Source organism: Pyxicephalus adspersus, chromosome 9, assembly GCF_032062135.1.
Source record: "Pyxicephalus adspersus chromosome 9, UCB_Pads_2.0, whole genome shotgun sequence".
Taxonomy (NCBI): Eukaryota; Metazoa; Chordata; class Amphibia; order Anura; family Pyxicephalidae; genus Pyxicephalus; species Pyxicephalus adspersus.
The window spans coordinates 31,134,403-31,150,329 of record NC_092866.1 but is presented as its reverse complement, the minus strand read 5'-3'; the positions used below and the strand labels follow the sequence as shown (position 1 = coordinate 31,150,329).

General features: G+C 39.6%; 1 long non-coding RNA gene across 1 annotated transcript in view; it reads left to right on the top strand.

Moving 5' to 3' along the window:
* Nucleotides 1-14,918, top strand: part of LOC140338354 (uncharacterized) — a 30,965-nt gene extending 16,047 nt beyond the window's left edge. The window contains exon 4 of the long non-coding RNA XR_011922231.1: nt 11,022-14,918. This is a non-coding gene — a long non-coding RNA (uncharacterized lncRNA). The remainder of the gene's footprint in view (nt 1-11,021) is intronic.
* Nucleotides 14,919-15,927: the final 1,009 nt, after the last annotated feature.

Here is a 15,927-nt window from a genome sequence, read left to right as displayed (position 1 = left end):
AATACAGATATTTAATTCTGATACCACTTGCTATCTATCAAAGTAAACAGAAAAATGTCTGTATTTCTGTAAAAAATACAGATATTTAATTCTGATACCACTTGCAATCTATCAAAATAAACAGAAAATTTTCTGTAAATTTAATACAGATATTTCATTCTGATACTATTTGCTATCTATCAAAAAAGCCATACAAATTTCGGTATTTCTGTTTAAAAAAATACAGATATTTAATTCTGATACCACTTGCTATCTATCAAAATAAACAGAAAAAATTCTGTATTTCTGTAAAAACAAATACAGATATTTAATTCGGATACCACTTGCAATCTATCAAAATAAACAGGAAAATGTCTGTATTTGTGAGAAGCATCTCTCCTGGCTAATTTAGCTTCCCCTGCTCTTACTGCTGCCGCCTGCCGTCTGCCCACTGCCCAGTACCCAGCTCTAGATGCCAGACTAGACTCAAGCTCAACAGGGTCTTCTTTCCCCGCTGATTCCGCCAAGCCCATTCCCTTTCATGTGGTTTCGCTACATAGTGGGTAGGGACAGATTATAATCGCTTTCATCCATTCATGTCCCCAATAGCTACAACTTCTACACTGTCCATAGAGGTGATGGCCTCAACTTTTAATGCCGTCCTTTCTCCGTCTGAGGGCCCACCGCCTCCTCCTCCTGCTGTTCCTGCTGCACGCCCCAGGCTTGATCAATATGAGCCATCAGAATGCAGGTATACTTCCCCCAGCTGATTCCAGTGGGTGGCATCTTTAACCCTGGAGCGCAGCTCGAAGCGTAAGTGGAAGTGCATGTCAATCACATCCAAATGGTGCAAATCTGCCAGTGTGGCGCTGTAGAAATTCCCTTCTATGATGTTCCAGCGCACATTAGGAATTGGGTACTCCAGCACTTCACCAGATTTGAATCCAACAGACATGGACATGTTGCATATCACCAGACATTTGGGGCTCAGCACCTCGGTGAGCCGAATAAACAGGTGGTCCAGGTTGGTTTTGTACATTTGCAGTGATTGCTTATGATACCTGATAACATCCTATATACACAAGTTGATGATGACAACATCGGGCTGAGGGTCATGTTCAAAGTCGGCCAGCATGCTCTCTATGTACTCCGAAGAGACACGGGTCAGGAAATAGAACCATACAAGGTGGTGGTCAGTTCTAGACTAGCCAAACCTCCAGGCAAAAAACAGTCTCCTCAAACAATGACAGGCAATGATCCTGTAATAAAGAGCTGGATGGTATTTAGGAATGCCTCTCTCTGTTTGTCTACAGGTGCATACACATTAAGGATTTTGAATTTATTGTCAGCATGCTTGACTTTTGCTGGAAGAGCTCTACCAGGTACTACTTCAGTGCAAGAAAAAATAATCTATTGGTTACCGTTAAATAGCATCCCCACACCTGTTGCCTAGTTGGCACTATCGCCAGACCATAGAGACATTCCATGACACCAGGAATTCCTAAGATGGCCATAGTTGGGGTGATGGGCTTGTTGCACCTCAAGATTGTTTATGAATATGTAAATAGATATGTATAGGTATATATATATATATATATATATATATATAGATGTATTCATAGATGTATATATAATGTATGTGTATAGGTGCAGCAATGTTGTGTGTAAACACGAATCCTGTTTTTCTTTGTACTGGCCATAGGGCCCTCCTAGGGGGTCTCGAAGTGTAGGACTTCACAGAAGTAATTGAACAGATGGGTTGGGTTAATTGCCCATCCAGACCTTTTGGTGACAACTAAAATTAGATGACCCCCACCTGGCTTTGTCTGCAGCTTCCCATATCAACTTAGCTAGGAGGCCTAGTAACTTCCTGAAGTTACAGTAACCAATAGTAATCTTACAGATCACATTGAGGAACCAATTCAAGAGTCTCAAGGTTACCTAATTGGAATTAACTATGTAAAAAGGGGAACTGAGAGAATTTAGCTCTCTTGCTCTTGCTCGTCTCTCTGGCGGGCTGGTCCTCTTTGTCTCCTGAGGGTCTCCCTAGGTAAGCTGTTATGAGGTTATCTTCGGAAGGACGTAGGCCCCCGAGATACCCATTAACCTCTTAGCAGGTAGCTATAAGATTTTCCTGATTATATTCTTATGGGTGTCTAAAGTATTACTGCATTACTTTGCTGTTTTATAATTACTGTATTGTGTACTGAGGAGTTACTAGATTCTTACAGGGGTTACTACTAATAACTATGTCCATGTGATATATATATGTATCAATAATTGAAGTTCCTATGTGTTTAAATATCTGACAATATTGCTGTGTACTTTGTCTTACCTTGTTTTCTTAATTAAACTGTTTGAATGACTAGCTATTATTTGTGCATGAACCTTCTTTAATTGAATATCTATATGCATTGATAGGGGATATAATTTCCATATTTATGCAGATAACTAGATAAACTATACCTAAATAACAGGGCTATAGCGCACTCCTGTAGACAAAATAATTGACATTCATCATTAGCCAACACATTAAACAAGGCAGCCCTTCTGGTCGGGCCCTTTATACCCCTCACATTGAGGCAACAAATTCCAAAGACATCCATTGTCCCGATTCTGCGTCTGACCCATCTTATATGAAATCAGTTCTGATACTCAAGACTTCTGAATCTTACAATGCTATATCCAAAACAACAACACTTGTTTTTGTGGCATCAGCACCTAACTGAGCCAACTCAATATTAGCTGTACCTGAAAGTTCCATATGTGTAATGGTAACGCTACCAGAGGGTTCCATTTGTGCAATGGTAGCACCTGATTGGTCTACATTGAGGTCATCAGTACCTGTTGGTTCCATTAGTGTAACAGCACTACTTGAAGATTCCAACTGTGCAAGGGTAGCACTTGACTGGTCTACCTGGATAACACTGGTATCCAATGGTCCCATTTGTGTAATGGCAGTTCCACCTGAAAGTTCCATTGGTGCAATGGCAGCACTACCTGAAGTTTCCACTTGTGAAATATTAGCGCATGACTGAATGTTGGTAGGGTCTGAACCTACTGCATGTTTGCATTTTTTATTTCTCTTTCATAGGGGCTTATGGGTTACCTTTGCCTACCTCTGCCAGGATTTCAGGAACAGCCTGGCTAACCTGGGCCACTTCTGGAACTGAAGACACTGTGCTTTGGGCCTCCTCCACACTCGGCATTCCGTCCTCCTCAGCCAGCACAGTTGAGGGCTTAGCATCTGTTGTTATCTATTATCTATATATACCAATCAACAGTATTTTCTCTTGGCCATTCAGAATCAGTACGTCCTATACATTTCCCAGGGGAAGCCACAGGGCATGGTTAACTGATGTTTGAAGTAGTTGCACGTTGTCTTGCTACACAGTTTACAGCTAAAGTAGTTGTACGCTATTTAGATTAAAAGATACAAAGGGCCCCTTAACAATATATGAGATGTTCTGTGTAGTATGTTTATATATGATGCTTGCAAAAAAAATACACATATAAACCACTTTTACCCAAAAACCTCTTCTATCAGATCTTTAATTATTTTTAAAGGAACATAAAACATAAAAAGGAAATACACAATTACAGAACAGATGAAAAAAGGAAAAAAAATTTCAGTTACAAAGGCAAGAGTTACAAACAAAGTGCACATTTTTATTTTAAAATGAAGTACAGATAAGATACATACAACATAAATAGCCTAAATGTGAGAATGAAAAGAAAGAAGAAAAGCCAGTGTATTTGTTTAATGTGGCAGTGTATTTGAAAAATGTGTACAGCTTAGTTCCTGATTTCCAGGAAATAATATAAAACAAAATTAGTATTGTTCAGCATACAAACACAGATAAGAAACGTCAACCCATCATGTTTTAAGACATGGGGGTTCCTTTTGACCTGATAGCTAGACATAGCATTTCTGAATATATTAAGGTAATTTTCCAATTATTGTCCGACGCATTTCGCCTCTTAGGGCTTCTTCAGGGGACTTTGCAATAGAGGTTGTACAGCAGGCTGCATATGAGCATATTGAATGGGTAAATTTGTTCATATTCTGAATAGGTAGTGTATTGTACATAAATTAAGTAAATTATGTAAATTACAAATTGTTTTCAAGTTATAATACATGATAGTAAATGTTCAAAAGTGCGATCAGATTCAATACATACCATGGACATAAGCTGATACAATCACAATTGTTATCCAATAGTGATAGTTACAAAACATGCATAATCTGGCAATGAATTATATTAATAATGCAGATCAAGTAGGTTTTATGATAGGACAAAAGAAAAAATATATCATCAAAAATATATATAAAATATACAAAACAAATTAAAACAATTCAATCATAGTAGGAAATTAGTTGAGATAGTGTGGTAAACATAGTGTAGCACATATGATTTAACAATATATTGTATTATTTTTAGGAAAACAGATTTAGATCAATTGTAATGTCATAGTTTGTATGAATGGCATAACAGAGTCATAATATTATGTGGGTTCTGCTATAACTCAAACACACCATATTTGTATTGATAATTGAAGATGATGATAAATGATTGTGTTCGTGTAGTAAAGGTTACTTACATGATGTTATGAGATGAGATGAATTTGATTCAATGGAGGGGATGCACTCAAAAGTGCTAATTGGGTCTGGAAAAGGAGAATTGTGATGGTGGATAAGGTTTAGGTTCAGTACGATTGATATGTTAACAGCAGAGTGCAAGTGAATGGAATATTAGTTATTGGTGATATTATTATTAGTTGCTAGTATAGTGGTCACAAGTGAGTTGACATGAAAGGATGGAATAGGTTCAGAGAGAAAATAGGCTGTACCTGGTATAGCTGTTGAAAAGCTATAGGCAGAGCTGTTGCGTGCAGTGGAGGCACTGTGCAAAAAAATGGCGTGGAAGGACAGTCTCAGTGTCTGTCCTTTTAAGGGGAAGTGTCCGTGAGATTATGATGCTTCCGCCCATGCACAGTGTGATTTCGCGTGCGCTGTAGTGTCAGTAAACACTTCCACCCTGTTTGTTGTGATGGAGGAAGTGTGAGGACGCATGCGCCGTTAGATTCCTAAGGCATAAATGTCTCTAGGTGTTGGGATAGTTAATGGTGCCGCCCCTATTCAAAATAGGGGGCGGTTTAGGGAGTGAACCTACTGGTGTAACGTGAATAGATTGGACTATGATGGATATGGGAAGTCCGACACAAGTGGTGATAGGATGTAGGGATGAGGATGCTGCAGGGGGCGGGTATGCAAGTACTGGGAATTACATCTGGAGGTGCATACTATGGGGGTTAGTAGGTGAGGGTAGGTGAGTGGGAGGGATGATAGGGAAGAGGTATATGTAGAGGATGTTTTATGTGGAGACATAGGATGATAATGGGTCTATTAGACCCAGATTGTGTGTAATGTGTGGATGAGTGGATATGGTGTGTTGTGAGGGATAGCAAAAACCCAAATGCACTTTATAAAAAAAGGGTAAACATTGAAAAAATGTATGTAATATACATTAGTTACAAAAACAGAGCTGGTTAATCATATATGAAAGGTACAGAAAATACAGTGCTTTTAATATGTAACGAATACATAGATATATACATGTATACATAGATATTAAAGTAATTCTGAAAATTGTCGTATACCCTGTTTCCCCGATTATAAGGCACTCTCTTATATTTTTTGAAATGCCAAAATATGCCCTGGGTCTTATTTTCAGGGGATGTCTTATTTTTCCATGAAGAAGACTACAGTACACATTTATTGTTGAAAGTCACTCATGATCGCTCATTATAAACGGGTGAGTGTCTTATTTTAATTATTTTTTTAAAAATCGGGGGTGGCTTACCTAATGGGGATGTCCTAAAATCGGGGAAACACGGTAACATATATATTTTAAGAGTGCAAAGCTTTTGCATCGTGAAAGTTCTTAAAGGCATAGCGGGTGCCGATGTTAAAATTTAAATATATATTTGAGTGTATATATAAGAAGAATGATGAACAAGAAGAAAATAATGTTTTTCCCATATAAGGAATAAGAGATATATGGAAGTGTATCTGAAGAAAAGGATGTTTTTTTTGCACCTATAAGGATTATGAGTGTGTGTTAATTTTGGTCAGATATCAGGGATATTTAATGTGGGAAATTATGAGATAGTGACCAAAAGATGCCTAATGCAAATTTGGAAAGGGTAGATGTTTGTTGTAAACTAAGGGTTAGGGAGAATCAGAGTTTGGGAAGAAAAGGTTTGAAACTCAACAGATCATTAAGGCCGGGGTGTTTAGTGGCTTGGAAAGTCACAATCCATTTACATTCCAATCGTAGGAGAAGGTTTTCATTGTCGCCACCCCAAGGATTGGGGGGAATATGTTGCAGACCAAAGAATTTTAATCCTTGCGGATCGAAATTGTGTTTTGTGGGGTACATGATAGCTCAGTGGAGTGGTAATTTTCCCATTCATTATGGCATAGATATGCTCATAGATGCGTTTTCGTACGGGTCTCTTCGTTTTCCCCATATAGTAGGTGCCACACCCGCAGGTGATCATGTAAATGACACCTGAAGTCATACAATCTATGTAGTGCTTTGGGCGGTGTGTGTGTCCATTTGGTAGTTGTAAGGAATATAATTTTGCTGAGTTTCGAATTTAAGTTTTTGTATTCTTTGCTATATTTTGCAGATAATTGAGTTGTGTCGAAACTAGTTATATCCTCCTTATCAGTAGGTCAATATTTGCTCCATCCTTACCTTGAAGCTTCTTACCTTGAAATATCTTGCTCAGCGAAGTTGTTAATTAAGTTTCTTGTTACTGACTAACTACTAAGTGTCTTCCACCTTGTTGTCTGACTATATAAACTGCGATGTGATAATAAAGTTTTGAGACGTGATATAACTATATGCTTAAGCTGCGTGTGTGTTATTCACTGCTCCCAACGCGTTGAAAACAGAGGTCATGATAGAGAGGGAAATATTGGTCTGGGATCAATAGGAAATCGCCTTAACAGTTTGGCCTCAGAAGTGGGACATCTACCTTAAAAAGACTAGGATCAGGTAAGTAGAAATTTTCTTTTCTACCTCTGCCTCCCCTGGGTCCCTGTAGATATCTTACGAACCTAAGCACTGTGGCAGTGTAGACTCCCTCATAGAAGGACTGGGTCTTTAGTTAGGAAGATTTGGGAAATCTTTTATTGGATTTGTGCACACTCATGACCTCTGTTTTATTGTATGGGGTATAAGAATTTTGTTGCATGATATAGAAGTATAAGAAATATTGTATAAAAGATAAGTTTGTGTTCTAATCTGGTTGCCAAGGTGAGGTTGGGTCAATCCTCACTGCTGTGGTTGCCTCGGGCAAGCAGTAATGTGACCTAAGCTGCGTTTTGGTAAGTGGTCCTGGGAACAGGATGCCAGCGAGCACTGCAGCTACCTGCTGAACTAACTGAACTAACTGAATTAACAATTACTGTGTATAACCGTCTGATATTTATACTGTAATTTATACTGCAACTATGGGAAATTCCCAAGGTAAGGGGAATAACCCAAAGGAACCTAAATATCCCCATAAGAAACATGTAAAAAAAAAAAAAAAAAACATATAAAAGTGTGCTAGAATCCTGACAACAGGGATGCCCCCTATATTGTTAACTGTAGAGCAGGAGGTTATTACACTGACCCCTTTACATTACACCTGAAAATGGAACGGAGAACATAAAATGTCCCGATCCATCCCAATTCCTGCACAAACAAATGTAAATAGTTATCCCTTTATAACTGAAGCACACTATAAAACGTTATGGGAAGAGTTACACACTGAGTTTGTAAGATTACACGGAGATAGGAAATCCATGGCTACTGCATTAGCATGCAAGCAAAAGCCAGGAGAAACTATAAGTGATTATGCTAGAAGGTTTAGGAAAGTGTGAAAGGAAGAAGCAGGTTTAGGATTAGGAGGAGATTTGAGTATAGAATTTACTCAGTCACTGAATAATGGAATGATTCCTGAATATGGGCGCACTGCCAAAATGATTATTGCCAACTGGTGCACTTTAGATGCCCCAAACATTTTTGCCCAGTTATTAACAAAGGATGCTGCAGGATGTTTTGAGCTGCCTAAGTCGTCCAAGCCCCGTGTACAGGGACTCCACCAACACTATGTTACAGATCTCTGGCCAGGCTGATGAAAACCCAGTAAACACATTAGAAGTAAGACATTTCCTGATAGACTTCTTAGTAGACACAGGAGCGACTTGTTCTGTCCTCCGATCCTGGTCAAGTCTATCTACATCTGGTGGGCCCTCTGTGGGAATAAACAGAGTCATCACCCCTACAAGACGCACACCTCAAGTTCCCATATGTACAGTACATGGAGAATACATTACACATCACTCATTCAAGGTATTACCTAGTTGCCCAGTTAACCTGTTAAAAAGAGACCTGATGGGATCTCTGGGAATGTCACTGGTTGTTGACCCAAAGGGAGGGATTAGTGTCAATACAGCCTTGCAACTGACCTTATTGGATTTTTCAGTTTCTGACAGCACATGGTCCACCGGACCATATGACATGGGATTCCTGGACTGCACCCCATATACAGCACTTACAAAATCACATAAACCAATATACCAAAAGCAGTATCCTTTAAGACAAGGAAGATTCCTCAGCACCCATGATTCAATCTTTCTGCCAGCAAGGCATACTTAAGAGAACTTGCTCTCCTTATAACACTCCAGTAAATCCTGTCAAAAGATGGCTCATACTGCTTTACACAGGATCTCAGAGCCATCAATGAGCTGGTTACACCCCTGACACCGGTAATGTCAGATCTTAGTACCATCCTTACAGCAGTACTGTCCGAGACCCAATTTTACAATGTTATTTGTTTGGCCAATGCATTTTTCTCAATACCATTATCGCCTGAGACTCAGCCCCTTATGGCTTTTATTTTCAAGGGACAACAATATACCTGGTGCCACTTACCCCAGGGCTTTGTTGACTCCCTGCCAGTCTTCTTAATTGCCCTCCAGCAGGTGGTTGCCAACTGGCAGTCGCAGCATGGTTCCACTTTATTGTTATGTACAGTAGCCCCTCTCAGGAGGCATGTCAGAGGGACACGGTGTCATTGTTGTGTTTTCTGGAAAAGGGAGACAAAGGGTGTCGCAGAAAAGGTTCAGTTCTGTCTGCAACAGGTCACATTCCTGGGAATGCCTTTAACCCCAGGATCCCGGCTGCTAGCTCCCAACTGTGTCCATGCCATTACCAGTCTGCCTTGCCCACAGACAAAGAAAAAGCTGCTCAGCTTTCTTGGCATGATCAATTTTTGCAGACACTGGATTCTTGACTGCTCGTATTGGGACTCACAGCTCCGTCCTAGTACCACCCCAGTGCCTCTAATAACATTCAATGGTTACCTGAAATGACTAAAGCATATGTGGTGTTAAAAGAATCCCTGACCTCTGCCCCTGCGTTGGAAATGCCGAATTTCAATGTACCATTTGTATTGTATGCAAGAGAATTGTAAAACCATGGCTGCTGTGCTTGCTCAGATGCCTGGAGGTAAATTGAGGCCTGTTGCATATGTCTCTAAGACACTGCCTGTTACTGTGCAAGGCGTGCCAGCCTGTCTGCGTGTGCTGGCTGCGTGTGCAATGGCTGTAGTCTCACTTCTAACTTTGGGTCACGAGATGATACTTTACACATCCCATGCTGTACTACACTTGCTTAAGAATTGAACCACTCAACACATAACAGCACAAAGGTTGTCCGGTTATGAAGTTATTCTAGCATCCACTGCAGGACTAAGTGTAAAATATGCTCCTGCTAACAGCGGTACTGTCACTGTGCTCATTGCCCTCTTAGGTCGTAAAGGGCCAGAGGATGAAGTGCCAGAGTCACACTCATGTATCACGGAAATTCACTTCCTCAATCAAATAGCCATTGGTAAATGTCAAGCACACACTTCTTCCAATTCCTTCCATGCCAGGGGCAACAGACTAGCAGATTTCATGCCAAAGTCTCTGCTCAGTCTACCACACCCACCACTGGCCCCCCTGATACACTTCTGCTCGCCATCCCAGCTTCAACTGAAACCAACACATTTCTAACACAATTACAGTCCTTTGCCACTTCACAGGACATTGAATTCTGGGAAAAGGAAGGATTGACCCTAGATTCCTTTGGAATCTGGTCAAAAGGAAGGATTGTAGGGCTGCTCCAGATAGCAGTACCCCTCATTTGTTTTCAAATCCATGGTATGGGACATAAAAGCATTAAGACCACAACACAAGAAATACACAAGCGCTTTTGTGCCCAAAATTTAAAGGAACACGCGCAAGCCATACTTTCCCACTGTTTAACATGTGCCAGAAATAATGTGCAAGGGAAGAAACAGGACAACATGACCATTTTTTACCTACACAGGGTCCATTACAAGAGTTAGAAATTGATTTTACACACATGCCAAAGGCTTTCAATGGATGTCAGATAATGTTAGTGATGTTACAGATAGATTCAGAAGATGGGTAGGAGCTTTTGTAGTCAGGAAAGAAAATGCAAGGACAGTAGCTAAGATACTATGCAAGGAGATCATCCCCAGATTTGGATGCCCAGTAAGAATAAACTGTGACAATGGCACTCCATTCACTTCTAAAGTCACGCAGGAGATTTCAAAATGATGAACATAGAATGGAAGTTCCACATCCCATATCACCCCCAGAGTGCTGGAGTAGTAGAAAGGACAAATAGGGCACTGAAAGACAAAGACAAACTTAGGAAATTAACTGGAAGGACATTCCATAAATGGGACAAATAACTACCAGCCATTCTAGCAGAAATAAGAATTGACACCCAACCCAGTTAATAAGCTGTCACCTTTTGAAATTTTAATTGGAAGACCTTTTCCCACCCCCTGGGCTAAAGACCCTTTAATTTTAATCTCCAACAAATCCAAGACCAATATGTAGCTAAACTTATTGAAAATTGAACAGCAACTATGGAGATATCTCTCTCTCTCTTTTCCTCTCCCTACAGATCAACCGAGGCACCTATTCAAGCCCAGAGACGTAATGTTGGTTAAAGCTCTGCACAAGCACAAACCCTTGGATCTGCCCTTTGGACCTCCAGTCACCGTGCAAGCCATCAGTAGAACAGCCATGCTGACCAGTGGGGAACCCACCTGGATACACGCTTCAAGAGTGAAAAAGGCACCCAACCCACCTGTCACTTTAGATTGAAAAAGTAAATTACGGTTCAATCTGGGCTTCCAATCTCCCCATATAAACCGTAAAAGTACCGTATTAAAACTATCAAAGAAGGATTTCGGGAACCAAATTGGTAAGGTCTGAAAAAAGTAGAGAAATCTTGGTAAAACATAAATTTTAATCACCTGGATCCTGCCGAACCAGGTGACTTCCACTTTCAATAGATCAGATCTTATCTGTTGAAATAGGGGTAAAAAAATTAAAATTGAATATTTCCGACAAATCTCCAGACAGAAAGACAACAGGATATTTCAATCCATTTGAAGCCCATGTAAAGCGATGATTCTTTTTGATTTCAAGATAACGAAATGTTCAGTGCTTCTGATTTACTATAATTATTTTGAAATTTGAAAGGGATCCAAGCAGGGACAGTTACTTCATTAGATTCGGGAGTGAAGTACCCGGATTAAACAGAACAAATAAAAGGTCATCCGTGAAAGCGGCAATTTTGTACAAATGATTAGCCACTCCCAAACAAGTTGTCTGGGTTAGCCCTTATGGCCCTCAACAGGTGTTCTAGTGTCAAAATAAAAATAAGCAGGGAAAGGGGGCAGCCTTGGTTAGTACCATTGGAGATTAACCCTGATCACCGCTGAGGGGCGGGAGTAAATGGGTCTGATCCAGACCAACATTTTCTGCCCCAGCCCAATGTGTATCAGAGTCTGGTCCATGAACGTCTAGTCTACTCTATCAAATGCTTTCTCTGCGTCTGTGGACAGCAGGAAAACGTGAAGAATGTGTGGGAGCAAATTTAATCCATTTAAGAGCCTTAATAGTATTGCCCCTGGCTTCCCTAAGTGGTACGAATCCCACGTGATCAGTGTGGATCAGTTTACCAATGACCTTCTGTAGTCTCATTGCCAGAATTTTAGTGAACAATTTGAGGTCCTGGTTGAGTAAGGATATATATAAGGATATATAAGGGACTATACCTGAAGCAGTTGGCTGGATCCTTCCCCTCCTTCATAATTACTGTAATATACGCTCTCAAAGAGTCTGGGTGGAAGGTTGCCCCCACTGAGAGGGTGTTAAAAGTCTTAACCATGTGGGGGACTAATGTCTCCTTGAATTGTTTGTAATATGCCATAGAAAAACCATCAGTGCCTGGGGTTTTGTCCGATGGCGTACTTGCTATTGCTTGTAAGATTTCCTCACTGCTATTATCAGATTCCAATATTTCAATTGTGCAAGATGAAAGTGTCGGCATCCAAACCCTAGACAAGTAGTCCCTCACCGCATTTACTCTAGAAACTGATTGGGACACAGGATTACAGTCATCAATAATATATAGAGAAAGGTAATATTTTTTTTTTAAATTCATTAGCAATGTTTTGAACCTGATATCGCTTATTATTGTAGAGTGATCTACAAAAAAAGGAACAAATGTACGCTCCATTTGTCCCCTTAAAGCTCTCGCCAAAGTACGACTACACTTATTTCCGTATTCATAATAGGATCTTCTACATTTTGCTAAGATAGCTTTGGCTTTATTAAGACACAGCAGCGATAACTAGGCTCTCAAAGAAATCAATTTTTGAGTCAGTTCCCCATAGCATCTTATTTGTGCTTCCCTTTCAGATTTTAAGATCTCCTAGTGTCTGGCCTTTTTAAGTCTTGCTCCGTGTTTTATTAAGTGGCCCCGTATGACGACCTTGTGAGCTTCCCATACAACCAAAGGGCTATTCTCTTGTGTACAGTGAATGGCAAAGTAATTGCACAATTCCCATTCTGTTCCACTTTAACACCACTAAGTCTTTCTGGAGATTCCTAATTAACTTCCAATTCCAGAACCTGGGCCTTTCGTGCATGAGCTGAATATATAGAATTACTGGTGAGTGGTCCGAAAGCAACATTTCACCTATGTAGCGCTTCCCTGGCTGACCCAGAAGTGATCAATTCCAGAATAGGTCTAATGAGCATGAGAATAAACAGTGTAATCTCTTTCACCGGGATTAATAATGCGCCAGGCCTGCAGGAGTTGGTGGCTGAGAAAACATTTTTTAAGTCTATTTCCAACCCTAGGAACGCCACCAGAATCATCCTTCTTTGAATCAAGCATTGGCTCTGGAGTAAAATTAAAATCTCCTGCCAAAACCAGGGTACCTTCCCTAAATCCCTCAGGATGTTCCAGAATAGATTTCAAAAAAGGTCCCTGGTTGGTGGGGGCCATGTAAATAGTTGCCAAGATAACGCTTGTTCTCCCACTGTTCCCTTCACACAAAGATAGCGTCCCTCACCATCTCTATATATATCACTTAGTTTCCAGGGAATAGAGGAAGCAATTAAAATAGATACTCCTCATTTCTCACATCTGAGGAACATGAATGATAGCCGATGGGATAATGTCTATTTCGCAGGGAAGGCATACTAACCTTCTTGAAATGCATTCCCTGCAAAAAAGGCTATTTGGGTTTTCAGACTATATAATCTTGCTAGGATTGCTGTACGCTTCTCTAGAATGTGTATTTAACCCTTGTACGTTGAAAAATAATACCCTAGTGGTTCCCATAGTCGGGGACAAGGGGGCAAGCATGAAATGACTGTGAAATTACCCAACCAAAAAACTAAAAAAAAAAGTAACTACAAAAAGATTTTTCCTGACTTTTTACCCCCAATAGGACAGTTGCTCTGAAGGTTGGGCAGGTGAGAAGAAGGGTGTTGCACCTCAAGATTGTTTAAAGATATTTATAGATTAATGTGGATATATATATATATATATATATATATATATATGTATATATAGTGTATGTGTGTATAGGTACAGGAATGTTGTGTTTAAACATGAAACCTGTTTTTCATTGTACTTGCCATCTGGATCACCTAGGGGATGTCTAATCAGTGGTTATCAAAGAACCTCAACCAAGGAACAATAAAGAATACAGATAATAAACATTCCAGTACACAAGATCTAGTTCCCATAACAAACTGGTTACCAGTAGGACCCTCAAGGGGTAGTAAATCCATCAAGCCTGAGTTAGCAGAAGATGGATGAATACCTGCACAGGTGGGTTGGGGTGATGACCCAGCTGGACCTTTTGTTGACCCCTAAACCTAGATTCCAGCTCCAGATTCACATGTCAAATTTAGCTGGGAGGTCCATCAAATTATAATAACCAATCCCAATTTAGTGGGGTGAGTGTCAACCGAATGTCATCGTACAGAACACACCCACTAACCAATCCAAGAGCCCCAAGGATACTTAATGGAATTTACTATATAAAAATGGGATCTGAATTTAGATCTCTCTTCAATTGCTTGCTTGCTCTCTTGCTTGCTCTCCTTGTCTCCTGAGGGTCTCCTTAGGTAAGCTGTTATGGAGTCCTCTTCTGAAGGAAGTAGGCTCCTGAGGTACCCATTAACCTCTTAGCAGGTAGCTATAAGATATTGCTGATTGTAGTCCTTTGGGTGTCTATAGTATTATTGCATTACTTTGCCATTTTCGAATGACTGTATTGTGTACTAAGCATTGCCAGATTACCATGTTTCAGGAGGGGTGGAGAAACTACCACTCCCCCTCAAAACCTTAAGGCACAGAACAAACACATGTAAACATTGGTTAAGTGCAAATAGCATAATAACTCCCCTAAATATTTGATAAAAGAGAGAGATTCGCTAATCAAATTCCATTAATCGAGATAGGCTACATACCCTGATGTTGATAAATGCAAGAATGAAAAGAAAGTAGGAAAGCCAGGGTATTTGTTAAGTGTGGCAGTGTACTTGAAAATCGTGTACAGCTTAGTTCCTGATTTCCAGAAAATAATATAAATATAAAACGAGATTAGTATTGTTCAGCATACAAATACAGATAAGTAAGGTCAACCCTCTATGTTTTTAGACATGGGGGTTCCTTTTGACCTGTTAGATAGACATGCCATTTCTGGATATATTGAGATGGTTTTCTAATTGGTGTCCCAACGCGTTTCGCCTCTGAGGGCTTCTTCAGGGGACTTTGCAATAACGGTTGTACCGCAGACTAAGAGCATATTAAATGGGTAAATTAGTTCATGTTCTGAATAGGTAGTCTATTGTACATTGTGAATTACAAATTGTTTTTTAGTTAAAAAACATAATAGTAAATGTTCAAAAGTATGATCAGATTCAATACATACCATGGACATAAGCTGATACAATCACAATTGTCATCCAATAGTGATAGTTACAGAACGTGCATAATCTGGTAATGAATGATATTCATATTGTACATCAAGAAGGAATTGTGATAGAACAAAGAAAAAAGAAAATATATCATCAAAAAAATATATAAAATATACAAAATGAATTAAAACAATCCAATTATAGCAGGAAATTAGTTGAGATAATGTGGTAAATATAGCGTAGTACATATGATTAAACAATATATTGTATTATTTTTTTTAGAAAAACAGATTTGAATCAATTCTAATGTCATAGTTTGTATGAATGGTAGAGCAAGGTCATAATGTTAAATGGGTTCTGCTGTACCTCAAACACACCATAATAGCATTGATAACTAAAGATGAGGATTAATGATTGTGTACGTGGGGTAAAGGTTATTTACATGACGTTATGAGATGAAATGAATACGATTCAATGGAAGGGATGCACTCAAAAGTGCCAATTGGGTCTGGAAAAGGAATATTGTGATGGTGGATAAGGATTTCCTGGAAATCAGGAACTAAGCTGTACATGATTTT